Source organism: Coptis chinensis, chromosome 4 (genome assembly GCF_015680905.1).
Source record: "Coptis chinensis isolate HL-2020 chromosome 4, ASM1568090v1, whole genome shotgun sequence".
Lineage (NCBI taxonomy): Eukaryota > Viridiplantae > Streptophyta > Magnoliopsida > Ranunculales > Ranunculaceae > Coptis > Coptis chinensis.
The window spans coordinates 5,709,994-5,724,865 of NC_141459.1; positions in this window are offsets into that span (position 1 = coordinate 5,709,994).

Here is a 14,872-nt window from a genome sequence, read left to right on the forward strand (position 1 = left end):
TCAAATTGTGTGTTAATGTGTTATGCATGCTCTTGAATCTTAAAAGTACATAAGTTCAATATTGAATTATTGATTTCATTCTGATATTTGGGTTGTTTAGTCATTGGGCTTGGAAAAATAGAACCTATATCAACGATGGATTCCTTAAACGGAAACTGGTATCATGAAAAGCATGAGATATAAAGCTTTTAAAGTTCAGTGAACGGCCCATACGACAATACTACTGCATTTTAATTTATTTTAATTTGGCTTCTAATTAGGGTCGGCAGATAATTACACTCCAGGACAAACCGGGTTGACTAGATTTGCAAAGACGTTATTGTCCTTTATTATTTTTTAACCAAACTCTTCTACTCAGGTAAGTCACAACTAATAAAAGCTGAAAAATCATCCTAGTTGGTTTTGCATATTCTTATTACAACCTCACCAACCAACTAGAAGTACTTGAATATAGGGGTGCCCATGGGTCGGGTTCGGTTCGGTTCGGTTCTGACCGGTTCTGAGTTCAGGTCTGACATCATCAGTTCCTATTGGTTCCGGTTCTATCGGGTTTATTATTATATTAACAAGAACCAGAACCAGAACCGCTTAGAACCACGGGATAATCGGGTACCCGTCGGTTCTAGTTCTTTATACCAAGTGGCATAAATATGATGCTACAAGTCTAACAGGACAGAAAAATGAGCTCCTAACTACCTTTTTTGAAGATGGTCTAGCACACCACCAGTTGAACCACCCCCTTCGAGCTTCACTTCAACTGGTAACATGTTCACATCCGTGTCCAACGAAGCCATCGCCTTCGCTAATTGATTTAGTAACTGACTAGTAATAAAGTTTTTGACAGAAGGTGGTGCCACACTGCCACGAAACAATTAACCAAAACCTCCTAAAGGGCAGAAGCTACATCTCCATAAATAAAAGATAGATACAATCCACCATCACAACTTGAAACTCCCAAAAGCTCACCGCCTAGAAATTTAACAGAATCCAATTCACTTATAGTGGGACGTTCAAGAAATTCTAGTATTATGCCAAGAGCTGGCAGTACCCTTAACTTTCTACAGGATTTTAGAGTCAGTTCAGAGAGACAAGGCGCTCCCACTCATCCAACAAATTCATACCATGAAATTGAGATTCTTCAAGTTCGAAAACATGTGATCATACCACCACCACTACTACCGTCTATGCCAATTTCCATAAAACTCACTACCAATATGTGTAACCAACCGAAGTGGTCAATGACAAGCTCTTCAAGCGATGCTAGCTTACCCAAACGGCAAATGCTTGCACCGTTTTGCAATCATAAAGTTTCAACACGACTAAATTGGACAACAATGCATTCATTGACATCCATAAAGGAAACTTGGATCCAATGCAGTGCATATACAGATATTAAATACTAATAAAGTTTTTCTAATTTCATTTGAACACCACCTGTTTAGCAAAACTTTACATATATAGCAAAAGCCTTACATGCACTATGTGCATAGAGCGGTATATGCAAATAAAGCATTGTCAAACAAAGAGAATACCTCTCCAAGTATGGTCACTTGTTACAATAGTCTTCATAAAAAGAATCACTAGCAGTGAAAAGATTAACACCCTACCATATACATCTAATATTATTTTAGTAATGGTGCTAGATCATGTCTTCCAAAAAGTTGTTCCATTCTCCGCATCCAAAATGTCAGTACGTCATATTTCTTCTACAAGAGTTGGGACTACCTGTTATCTTTCAAAAGGAGAAGCTATTTTAGCGTTTGGTTAGCTACAAACAGTACTAAAAATATTTGTCGAGGTTAGAGTGATTACCCATTAAGCTTCTTCATCCTCATCAATTTCCCATATGTCTAGAATAGGCACACTTGTGGCAAAGAACTTCGTGTTCGTGGATCGGGTTCGGGTTCCACAATATCACCACAATCTTCGTTAATTTCAAACTCATCAATAGCCTTATCAACTATCTCAAATGCATATTTGTCCCCATCCAGTGCACCTTATAATATACAAAATATAATTGAAACACTTGGTAAATGGAACTATGAGATATTGTACAATAAAAAAGGTTTGCCATATATAAAAAACAATATTATTACCTTCCAACTTCTTTCTAATCCAACTCGAAAGTACATATCAATGCTTCAACAAGATGTGGTCGTGATAGTTGATCGGGTATCGATTAACTACCCTACCACCGAGAAAATGCAGATTCGTGATGCAACCGATGATGCAGGAATTACTAAAATATCACGAGCTATTTTACCCATGATAGGATACTTCGGAGAATTATATTGCCACCAGTTTAAAATATTGAAATTCTTGTCGTCCAAGCCTATCCCTTTTTGCATTGGGAGGACTGGTTCTTCCAAATATATCTCCAACTCACTCTTCAAGTCTACATCCACCGAACTATCTTCAAGGAATGCTTCAAAACGCCTTAGCTTTGTCCTAGAAGTTTTACTTGCATTAGCACCAATGTCCCTCTTACTGCCAGAAGCCTTGCTACTAGTCTTAGTGTTCCATGAGGAGGGTTGACTTGGCATAGAAGACCGAGTTGCATACTCATTGTACAAACTTGTAAGTATATCACTTACCTCTGTTATCTTCTCTGGAGAATGTTCAGTGCCATATATCAAAGGAAAGTAAAATGAGATTGACTTCATCTTGATGCGCGGATCTAATATTGACGATAATGAGAAGACCACGTTCGTGATGTTCCAATACTTCACAAACTTTTCTTTTCATCCTCATGGCCATAGCCCAAATGAAATGATCCTCGGAAGCTTAATCAGTCCAAGAGTTGTAAATAGACATCACACGACATGCATCAAAATACCGATTCCACAGTTGTATAGGAACTCCCGGATAAAATTTGAGTGTCATGAAAAATACCTTCAAGCAATCTGCAACAAGTTCTGTGATTCTCCCAATCCATTTCGGAAGGACCACACTTGAAATCTGGTTCAACTTCGCATAACGTGTTAATGCATCTTTCAACTAGAGTGCTACTTCAAGCATCTTATATGTTGAATTCCATCTAGTGCAGACATCTTGAATGAACCTTTTAGTTGGGACTTGAGCTTGGGCAATGCACACCTTCAAACTTTTGTTGTCTTTGAGGTGAGCCTTTGATGAACTTTGACATGAGTTCAAATTTTTCAAGCTCCCTTCTATTTCTTTCAACCCCTCTTGAACAATCAAATTCAAAATGTGTGCACAACAACGACTTGAAGTAATTGACCATCCAAAAGAAGTGTCCCCTTAATTTTGAAGTTTCGAAAAATCTCAACGCATTACTATACCGTCATTTGAAGTCGCATTGTCCGGTGTAATAGTTGACAACTTCTTGTCTAAATTCCAGTCATACAATTTTTCCAAAGACAACATTTCCAATATTTTCTCCTGTATGTCGACCTGTCACAGTGCAAAAACATAAAATCCTTTTTTGTAGCTTCCATTTGTCATCTATGTATTGCGCGGTTAAAGCCATATAACTAATATTCTCGACTGATGTCCGTAAATGGGGCCAGTGAAACCGATTCTGCATTGGAGCTTTCCCAAACTCAAGATAAAGATTCTTTTTTTCTTTTTTCGCACAACTTCATACAATCCCTTCTAGCTGTGGTCCTCTTGTACAGCTTGAATGTTGGTTGCATTGACTTCAAAACCTTTCTAAACCCCACATGTTCAACCATTGAAAAAGGGTATTCATGCAAAACAATCATCTCGATAATTGCTTCACGAGTTACAGAATGGTCGAACTGAAAGTATTGGTAACTCACCCCTCCTTGTTCATCATCCACCTTTAAGGTCGTTTGGTATCCCCCTCGTTCGGCTTTGAACTCCTTACATGATCAAGACAAGTGTTTTATCAGGCTACTAGTCCCATTTGTAGTAGTTGCACTTAAAATCTTTTTGTAATGCTTACACTGAGCTGAAGTAACTTTTCCATCCTTTTCAATTTCTTCAAATTCATTCTAGACAAGAGCTTTTTTTCTAGCTTTGGATCACCCTCGAGGGGAGGTTGTCCGTAAACTGAATCAATAGCATTTTTTCGCTTAGGCATTCTACATGATCATGGAAAACAAATGTAAGATTTAGACATTCTACATGATCATGGCGATACAAAACAAGTTACAAGTCTGACTCATCAAAAGCAACGAAATTATTAACGATCAAAAGATTATAATTTACGAGAACTTACGAGTTTTGTGAAAAAGAAAGATGTTCACCAATAGCTTCCCAATTCATTATCGTAAACAAGATCTAAGGTCAAAACACTTTGAGTGAAAAAAAAAAACTTTGTGCCAAACCCTCACACCGTTCAGGAAGTGAAGCAGGTAGTGTAAAACCAGAGCATTAAAAGGCACTTACACGGTGAAATTCGACAATTGGTCAACGTCAAATTGTGGGTTTAATTTCGACGACCAAAATGAGTTGGTCTATGACCTGATACATTAGTTATAATAATCAATAGTTTTTTATCCTAATGATTACCTTAAATCAAGTACACTTGTTCTTTCGGTTTTTCAGTTGCTCAAAGATAGTTAAACAACAACGGTTAAAACTAAAACACAAATACACAATAGAGATTGTAAAGTGTAAACTATACTCAATTTCCTTGAAAATCCATCATTCTTTGCTATGTTTGATAACTGATATAGATTCATTTCACAGAAATAGTTAAACCATTTAGCCCATTCAAAGGACCACTCATAAATTTCTAACCTTGCTACCATTATTTAAAAAGTTCGTTATAAAAAATAAAAATCAACATCAGAAACTTGCCTTTACTTTATAGTTTATACATACATTAACAAAGATGAGAAAGAGAGAGGGGTGAAGGAATTTACCTCAAAGCTCAAAAGGGCTTGCAAGAATATTTGGATTTGGATAGTCTATTGCTCACAATCACTAGCAAGGCAACCCATGAAAACCGGATGTAATGTTAGGTCAAAGTCACTTATCTAAGGTTATGTTAATTTTGTTTTACGCCATCTCTCCCCCGAATATTATATATCTGTTTTGTATGTAATGTATTCCTAATTTCCTATTTCCTGTCTATAGCTTTTTAACCTTTTTAAAATTACTTCTGTTTTGGCGCTGCACTTTCCCCCCCTATAGCTTTTCACTACTAATGGTCCAATACGAATGGGCCTGGTCAATCAGACAATCACCATGTCTGAAAATTTGTTTGACCCAGACAAACAAGTGAGATAACCAAATTGGTTGAGAAATATGTGTATTTTTTTCTGGTTACCCATCGGGTACCCATAAAACCACCGGGTATTTACCCATCGGTTTCGGTTCTTAAATGGTTCGGTTCTTTAGACCCACTTTTATTGGGTCTAGCATTTAAGGACCCAGAACCGGAGTATTCGATTCTGGGTTTGGTTCGGTTCTGGGTATTTGGGTACCCATGCACACCCCTACTTGAATATATCAATTTAAAGAAGCTACTATTTTCAAACACGCACAATCTCGATTTCTTCCACTGCCCGATTGAATCTATAATCTACGAAATTTGAAAGTCATATTTTCTAACAATTTGAGAATGAGAAGTTTGGATCAACATGTTGATGAAGATTTGGGAAGAATTGAAGATGAATATAATGAAGAAGAAAATAATAATGAATTACCATTAAAGATAAAACCCCAGCTTATTTTGCGATTTATTTTATTTACACTTTTATTGTATGTAAATATGTGAGTTAATTATGTCTAAATAAAACGAATTAGAATAATTTGTACCATTTATAATTGGTATGTTGTTATTCAAATTTTACTTAATTTATGTACAACTAATTTGTGCAACGAATTTACATGTAAAGAGGTGTCTGCATGTTCTAACACATGCATAAATTTATTTCCATGTGCGTTGTATTTGCGTGAAACTAGTGAATGAAGTATCGTAAAATTTTTAAAGTTATTACATTAAAAATTTATTATTTTTTGAGAAGTTTTCAATTATTTATGTCGTATTATTTGTTGGTATAGAACTTTAATTTCGGAAGAGATTGGAACTCTAAGTTTCTAGAAAACAAAATGAAGTAGAAGATACAGAAGAAGTTGGAAGTTAAAGATCGATGACATACAAGCATAGTACAAAATATCGCGATATATTGCGATATTTGTCGATATCTATTCAGATTTTAGAGAAAAATATATAAATATCACGATATGTTCAGAGATATATACGACTGCAAATACCGATGATATTTTGGCGATATTTTCAATATTTGCGATATTTGGGGATATTTTGTGTATGTGACAATTTTATTTAATATTTACCATTATATTTCAAATAAATATAAATAATGTATCATGATATATCAAGAAATATTCACAATATCCACGATATTTGTCAATATTTTGGATATATCTACGATATTTACATGTGAAACAATGTCAGATATCCCTAAAGAGGATGATATATTTACGATACATATCGAGAAATTGAGTATCGATAAATACCCATATCCTGATATTTTGTATTATGCATACAAGTATCAAAAGAGAGGCAAGCAAAAGAAGCGAACAAGGAATTGAAGTCTTGAGTGAAGCTAGCAATGGACAAAGATTGGTCAGGATAGAACATTGAGTGTCTGCTTTTAGTAATAGTAAATGTTTGAGGCAGTGTTTAAGACAATGCTGCATATTGTAATGTTTGAGACAATATTTCAGTTTGTTGAATGTTATTTCTTTTTTAAAGGTAAATATTTTTTCCACTTAATGGTGAAATAAATGTTTGTGAATTGGTTGTACTTGCATACATATATATTTTTGTGAATTGATTGTGCATGCATACATGTCTATGTATGTGTATACAGGTTTATACAAGTGCAAGGTAGAAAGAAAAACAGATGCAAATTGGTGCATGCATCTACATTATACACATGCAAACTGGTAGTATGCAAACATGTGATAGTTTATTTAGTACATAAATTTGGTTTTTATGTGTATATATGCGTACGACGCAACACTTAGAAGCCAATAAAATTTTGGAGTATTTAAGTAGAAAAAAAAAATCAAATAATTACATGCTAGGAATAAGTAGAAGGAGAAGTAATAGTATGCGTATGCAAGGTAGAAAGAAAAACGCATGCAAACTGATAGTATGCATGTGAAGGTTTAGTACATAAATTTGGTCTCTCTCTCTCTCTCTCTCTCTCTCTCTCTCTCTCGTGTAGTATGCATATGCAGTGCATGTGTGTTGTACACATGCTTAGTGGTGTTTACACGTTTGTTGCACACATGCATAATTGTGTGTGCATGTGTGGTATACACATGCATAGTAGTGTTAGTTTGCATGTGTGTTATATAGATGTAGTGCATGTCACACATGCATAGTGGTGTTTGCATGTGCATCGGATTACTACTCCCAAATCTCAACTTAAAAATATCACCGACGATAACAATATTGAAATCGAGATAAATCACACTATTGATTAACATAAGATTCAAGGATTTGAAGAGAAAATTCAATTGTCGTTCAATTGCTTATCAAACCAATGTCAAAATTGATCCAAAATTATTCTTCAATTAATAATAATTAACCTAGAATTGAAAAATGAAAAAGTAGATTGCAAAGTGAGAAGAGCGTCTGTTATGAGAGAATAAGATGAGTTATCATATCTTAAATCACTAATTACAACACACAAATTAGCTAGCTGAATATATATATATATATATATATATATATATATATATATATATATATATATATATATATATATATATATTTTTTTGTTATTTTGGAAACAACTAGATCTCAAAAAAAATTACAAGTTTCTAGTTAAATTTTTTTTTTTTGCAAGATAGAAAAAAAGGTAGATGTTTTATCATATCTTAAATCAATAATCACAACACACAAATCAACTAGCTTAAAGATATAAACAACTATATCTCAAAAACATTTATAGGTTTCTAATTAATTAGAGTTTTTTTTTTTTTTGCTAGATGGAGAAGAAAGTCATAATTAGTATTAAACAAATATAATCAGCCCAAAAATGTCTTAAAATCGAAATTATTAATGATAGCAATCTATTTTTATCCTAAAACCGAAATTACTAGTCAATTTATGTCTATGGGCGTATTTTTGTGTATAGTTTGATATTAAAATTTAAACAAACTTACAAACCAATGGACGTGCTCGGGCTGGGTTATGTTAGAGCTTTGGTCTTCTCCCGCGGACTGGCAGACATATATCTATGTTTATGTTATCGGGGCTTTAACTAATCATGCATATCTGCTCTAAGCCTCTAAATAATTGAACTCGACCATTTTTCATAGCTGTACCCGCCTACATGTGTAAGTGTGTAACCTATACACTAATACGCCCATAAACTAATGGTGAAATTTGAATAATACATCTTATCGTTCGCAAACCTCGGAGGAGAAATGGAGAATGTACTAAATCAACAAATTCGGTAAAGAATAATGGTGGCCTTTCTTGAATGAAAAATCAAAATTTGACCTGTCACACACGAAAAGTATATCAAATTTTCGATTGCATATTCAAATCAATCCTTAAAGGTTCCCAAAAAGGAGGAGATAAAGGCAAGTGGCAACACTGTAGCTGGAACACAATCAGAGTTGCCTTAAACTTATCATGAGATTGACGTTACAAGAAACCAGCCCAGTACTAAAAAGGCCCATTTAATCCTTTTGCACTCATAAATCCCATGTTAGAATTCTAAGGCTGCAAATTGAAGTTCCTTCTTTTTACTGGGCCCTCACACTGATTAAAAATGTCCCAAACAGCCTGTCTTCATTGCCTTTTTGGTACACGTGTCAGATTCTCGACACCATCCCACCTCGATGGACCACATTCCCACGTGGCCATGTCCACCCTGTTGGTTCTGACACGTGTACAACCAAACAGTGGTAGTGGACCACTTGAATGGATGTAGTTCTTTTCAGCTCTCATATCTCATTTATTTCCAGTCATATCTTTGGATAATTTCATGTCATTATCCGCATAGGCCAATGGCTAAAGGTCATGGGCCTTAAGGTCCGCTAATAATATTTCAACCTTCTTTTCTAGAAAAATATTTTCTACCTTATATTGTTTCTTTTTTAAATATGGAAATATATACCAGCTAGTGAAAAAGAAATTCTAAGAAAGTCAATTTTCTGGCGAGATTAGAAGCCATACGATGAGAATGTTGGTTCCTCTTAAAGGTACCCTCTGAGAAGAAAGCGACCCAGTTGAGAAGGATGTGGTTCCCTTCCTTAGGTCCAGTGTCCCCATACCCACTTCAAATATATATTTTTTTTAAATGTGTTTGTTAAAGAAAACTGACAGCATGGATTCAGTAACGGTCTTAAATTTGGACCGTGCCAGGTTATATATTGAGGATCTGGGCTGTTTGTTTAGCAGGATTTAGAAGACACATAAGGACACCAACTCACCAAGTATGGATTGAGCTATCTTCAATTTCTGAATTTGTTGAAGACAAATGGCGGGCCTGGTCTGTCGTACTTTGTCTTCAATTCAGTGGGCGAAAGATACATGGAGTTGTGATTGATAATTTATGCACATAGAGTCATAGAGTCTTTTAATTCAAATTGCGGCCAATGGCCCAACAAATTTAACATCCTTCACGGTGTAAGTGGTCATTGATAAGAAACCTTATCGAAAAAAAAAAGTGGTCATTGATAAGGATTATTTGCACATTCCCTATTTGAAAAAACTTGCACCTGCTGCCTTGTATTTTGCATGCATTTGCTTAGAAATTGATATTTGCCGATGATTTTTTGCTGCTTGAATAGCTTCAACGCTACAAACTGTTCACCGGTAAAGTCACATCCACACAATTGCAAGAGGCTGTACGTAGTTTGTGCTTATTCATTCTCCTCTTCTCTCTTTTTATTTATTTAATTTTTCATTAGTTTAAGTGTAGATATTATGAGCACATCGGGGGAAAAAATTAAAACGTTTGACATTTCTAAAATTCATAATGCTTTTTTGGTCACTAGCTGCAGCTTTTATGTAACTTTCTTTCGCCCTTTAATTTTTGACAAAAATCATTATAGTGACCCTACCTTAGCATCTTCAAAGGAAATAAATAAACAAGAGATGAAAAGAGTGTTTTGTGGGATAGAACTCATAGAAGGTCGTCGATCGAAGTAGAAAGTAACTAACTGATTACCTGCTGATTCACAAAAAAAAAAAAATTAATATATGGATAAATGCTTAATCTGTATCCCCAGCTGCCCTTATTACAAGGGTTTTGTATTCTACACCCACCGAATTTGATTGGGCAGCCTCCAGCTCAAGCCCAACAAAGAGTCCAATAGCAATAGCCCAATACACCCCCCACACCTCAATGCATACCGGTTACAAATTTTTACAACTGTTCTAACCGATATCATTTCTCTCACGAGTTCTGAAGCAAAAAAACCTAATTTTGTTTTTTACTCTTTGGCTCTTATCTCCTGCAATTGTGGTTAGATAAATTTTTGTAAGATGTCTCAACACATTGGTGGATTTGGCTTAGCTTAAATCATCTACTAGTGGAATGAGTTATTGTGATTTGTGAAGACTTAGGTGGTTTGATAAACTTCGAAAAATGTTTCAATACATTATTTAAAGCCACAAATTTATGACAACTTTTGGTTGGTTTCAAATCATCCACGATCAGAACAAGTTATTGTGATGGGGGGTTGATTTCCTTCTCTGTGTTAACATCTCCCCTAGTTCCCCCACAAAGTTACTGTAATCTTGTTGAGTGTGGAATGAATCTTTTTGGGACTAAGGACTTTGAAATTAGAAGAGAAATAGAAGATTCGGAGTTTGTGTGGTATTATTTTGGTGAGTGCAAGGTTATTTGGAAGTACCAAACCGAATTATTGTTTGAAAAAGCCCCAAACTACCCAGTGAGGTCGAGTTCAAGGTGCTCCAAAACGACTCAGTGAGGTCGTTTGAATGTCATTATTTATTTATTTTTAATATTCTTTGTACATTAGTTGTATGAGTTAATACAAAATTTTGAGTTATTTGAAATGTGCATAGAATGATCGTTTTGAATGATTTTAGAGTTATGTTGAGTGTTTGAAGATAGGTTACATGGACACACCATATTTTGAAAAAATTCCAATACGAATTATCCGATTTGATTAAACTTATTATAGTTACTAATACTTTTTCTTTTTCTTTTTCTTTTTATAGTTTGTGTTTTGTGTTTATGTATAAGAAAAGTTGAATTTGTGTTTAGAATTGATCGTTTAATCAGGGATATGAAAGTGACCAAAAAACAAAATAAACTTCTCAATTTTTTTAGTCCAAACGACCTAACTATGTCGCCCAAGAGAGTCTCCTAAACAATCCCGCCATGCCGTCCTGGAAATTGCCCAAACGACCACGCCATATCGTCTAGCTAAAAACGCCCAAACGACATGCAAACCGCTTGAGTGTACACTCAAACGATATGGCGAGACCATTTGAGTGTACACTCAAATGACCTAGTGGTTTCAACATTGCAATACTGGTTTGACTTAATTGTTGGATTGGGCTTGAAACTGCCCAATATAAAATATTTTTTTTTAGAAAATGTCAAATTTGTAATATTTTTTTATTTTTTTGGGAGTTGCCCAATACAATTTCGTGAGTGCCGATTAAACTACCTATTATAATTAGAGTCCTCTTTTGAAGAACTTGAGGCGAAAATGTGAAATCCTGAAGTCTTACCTCATCATGTGTACATCACACTAGATTTCTTTTGTTGTTTCTTAGTACTAAAAACCTTTGTTTTTCCCCTTTCACCTAAAGTATTAATTAATCAGAATCTCGGATCATTCACTTGACATGATTGGAACTTTGACAAAATCTATAGTAACATATGCTTACCCTATTTTTTATATAATCTAAACTTGGATAAGTTTCATTTTTCTAGACCGACCAATTATATGAAGTAAAAGATGAATCACCAACAACTAGAGTTTGGTAGGGAGAAGACTCACGACTAACGACTCACGAGGAGCCTAAAATCTAAGTAAACCAATGGAAACAAAAATTTGATGGTTACAAGTCACAACCATGCCTTACTTTGATGCTAACCCCTAAACACATGCCATGATAAATTGCAGGAGGAAAAAAAATTTATACAAGGAAAACTTAGTCGTGGCGTCGCCTTAGGAGTTTAGCGTCGACTTTGATATACTTTATTTTATAAGGGCGCGCACCATAGTATATTGAAAATTTTGATATCTTGAGATGCTTACATATAGATACCAACTAGCTATTAATTTATTGAAAAATTGATTGGTTGAGAGGTACCATCGATTGTAGGTCAGGGATCTTTTCTTCACGTCTTATATGAGCAAGCAACAACTACAGAGGATTATATATATTTTTAAGATCGAGTGTGTCACGAGGGTATATGACCGTCAATATGGCTACTTCACAAAACTTGCGAAGGCCATGAGCAACGTTCTTCCAATATGTCTCAGATTTTACAGCATCTCTAGATAGAGGCATTAAGTGTCAATTTTCCTCCACCATTTAGAATTTCTGCCAAATCGAATTTTAGGTGGACTCAAACATAGAGGCATCAAGTGTCTAGCTATATCTATAAACACAAATTTGATGTTTCATTTGCGGATGTGGTGGGACATTCCCATTGTCGCACAATTTTTATTTTTTGACTTTGACCAGAGCTCCTGTGACACGCCAAATGTCGCATGCTCAAACGACGACCCAAAAAAAAAAACTGTTGAAATTCTACCTCCATATATCTACACTCATTACTTTTTTCACTTTATATACACTCAACTCACGCACAATTACACTCAATGCCACAAAAGCAAGATAGGGATCCAAGTTGGACTAATGAAGAAAATGATGCTCTTACTATAGTGTGGATTGAAATTGGAGAAGATCCTATAATAGGAAACGATCAATCAGGACAAGTTTATTGGAAATGAATTATGGTTAGGATGTATGAAATTCTAGGGTTTAACAGAAATCGTAAGTGGAAGGGAGTCTCACAACATTGGGTGAATTTTTTACCGTTTTTGAACAAATATCATGTTATACCATTCTTGGGGACGCGAGGACATTGTAAGTTTTAACAAACTTGTTTGATTTATATTTCATTTTCTTTATGCTTTCACTATAGAGTGTTAGATATTGTTTTTTTTAAATATATAAACGTAGTTTAACGATGTGGCAAATACTTATGTGGCAGGCGGCAGCCATTGGGAAACCATAGAAATGGCAAGATTGCTATAACCTACTCAAAGAAACACCAAAGTGGCAAAAAACTCAATTATGCAATGAAACTCTTACACCAAGACCAAGAAAGAAAGCAAGATCAGGAGATCTAGAAGGCTTTGATTCTTCACCATCAACCCCTTCAACAACTATTTTTCCCCAACTTTTGAGTCCGGCCCTTCAATTTATTCGAAATACGACCCTAGCAGCACCGAAAGTTTCATGGAGAGGTCTATTGGCACAAAGCAGAACAAAGAACTTAAGAAGAACAAGAAAGTGGCTTATACTGTCAATGGTAATGTTGCATCCACTGCAAAAAATCTGGATTGCTTTTGTTTAGTCGTTTAAAAAAAACCGCTGACATAGAGAAGAGATTCTAGATGGGAAATTTCAAGCTATAATGAGATTGAAGAAAGAAAAGACAGATAAAAAGTTCTTTTTGAAACAAGAAAAACTCCGTGTTAGATTGGAGGAAAATAAGACTAGGTTATTGGCAATGACACTCGACAAACTCAGTCATCGTGTGCGAACTCACAGAGGGTTTAAAAGCTAAAACAAGAAGCAATTATAGCTAAAAAAAACTGGATCAAGTAGTGCCAATCAGGGTGCCTAGGAAGAAAGGAGATGATGATTGGCTTATTAACAAAGTAATTTTAGTATGTAATATGCAACAATTTTTTTTTTTTTTTTTTTATTTTTTTTTTTTTTTGCAATCTTGTAATTCTTTAACCAATCATATATTAGGCAATATCTAATAGTTGTCGTTCTATTAATAAAAATGGCAATTCATTTGCTAAGTCATTTGCAATTCAGTTATCGTTCTATTAATAATCACTAAAAACAAAACCTATAATAACCAACAAATCGAATTGATCAAAGGAAGTAATTAAAACCTATCAAGCAAAATGATCAAAAGGGACAAATCTAAATTGTACAACATAATAATAATTGTCATACAACTAATAATAGAAATCTACCTACATATGCCACCTCCGCTGTAAATCCCTCGATTGTCTCTGTAATGAACTTTTCGCTTGTCCCTATGATGAACTCCCCGGATGTACCCTCGTGTGATCAAGCTGAGCCCGTAACTCATCAACTTGCCTTTGTAAATTGTAATGCTCCACTTGTGCCTGGGAAAGAAGTGTATTTCTCTAAACACATACTGTAGGTAAATATTGAGGAGTGTATGCCATAATTTATACAAACGCTTGTCTCATACCTCTTACTATACGCAGTTTATTCTGAAAAAATTGTCCATTAATAATATATGACATTTTTATAATAAACATAAATGAACCAAAGCCAATAACAATGATTACCAAAGGTAGCTATCCAATGTCGGGCTCTAATTGTACCACGCGAGTGTCGTCAATAAAAGGAATAGGTTGGTAAATCGTCTAGCCGGTTGGATCATTCAAACTGTAAACGAAAGGCCACTGAGACTAAGGGGGATCTGGAGCTGGAACAAATGTGTTTATAGGTCCAGGCTAAAACGTTGGCTATGACGGCTGACTAATATGATATTCATGTTTGACATCATACCCATTCTGTTAATTGTATTAATGTTGCTTGCACAAGCCACAACTGGGACCAAATGACCAATAGAGACCATTCTCCAATAACGGTAATAATGTTGATAACTCTGCAACATAA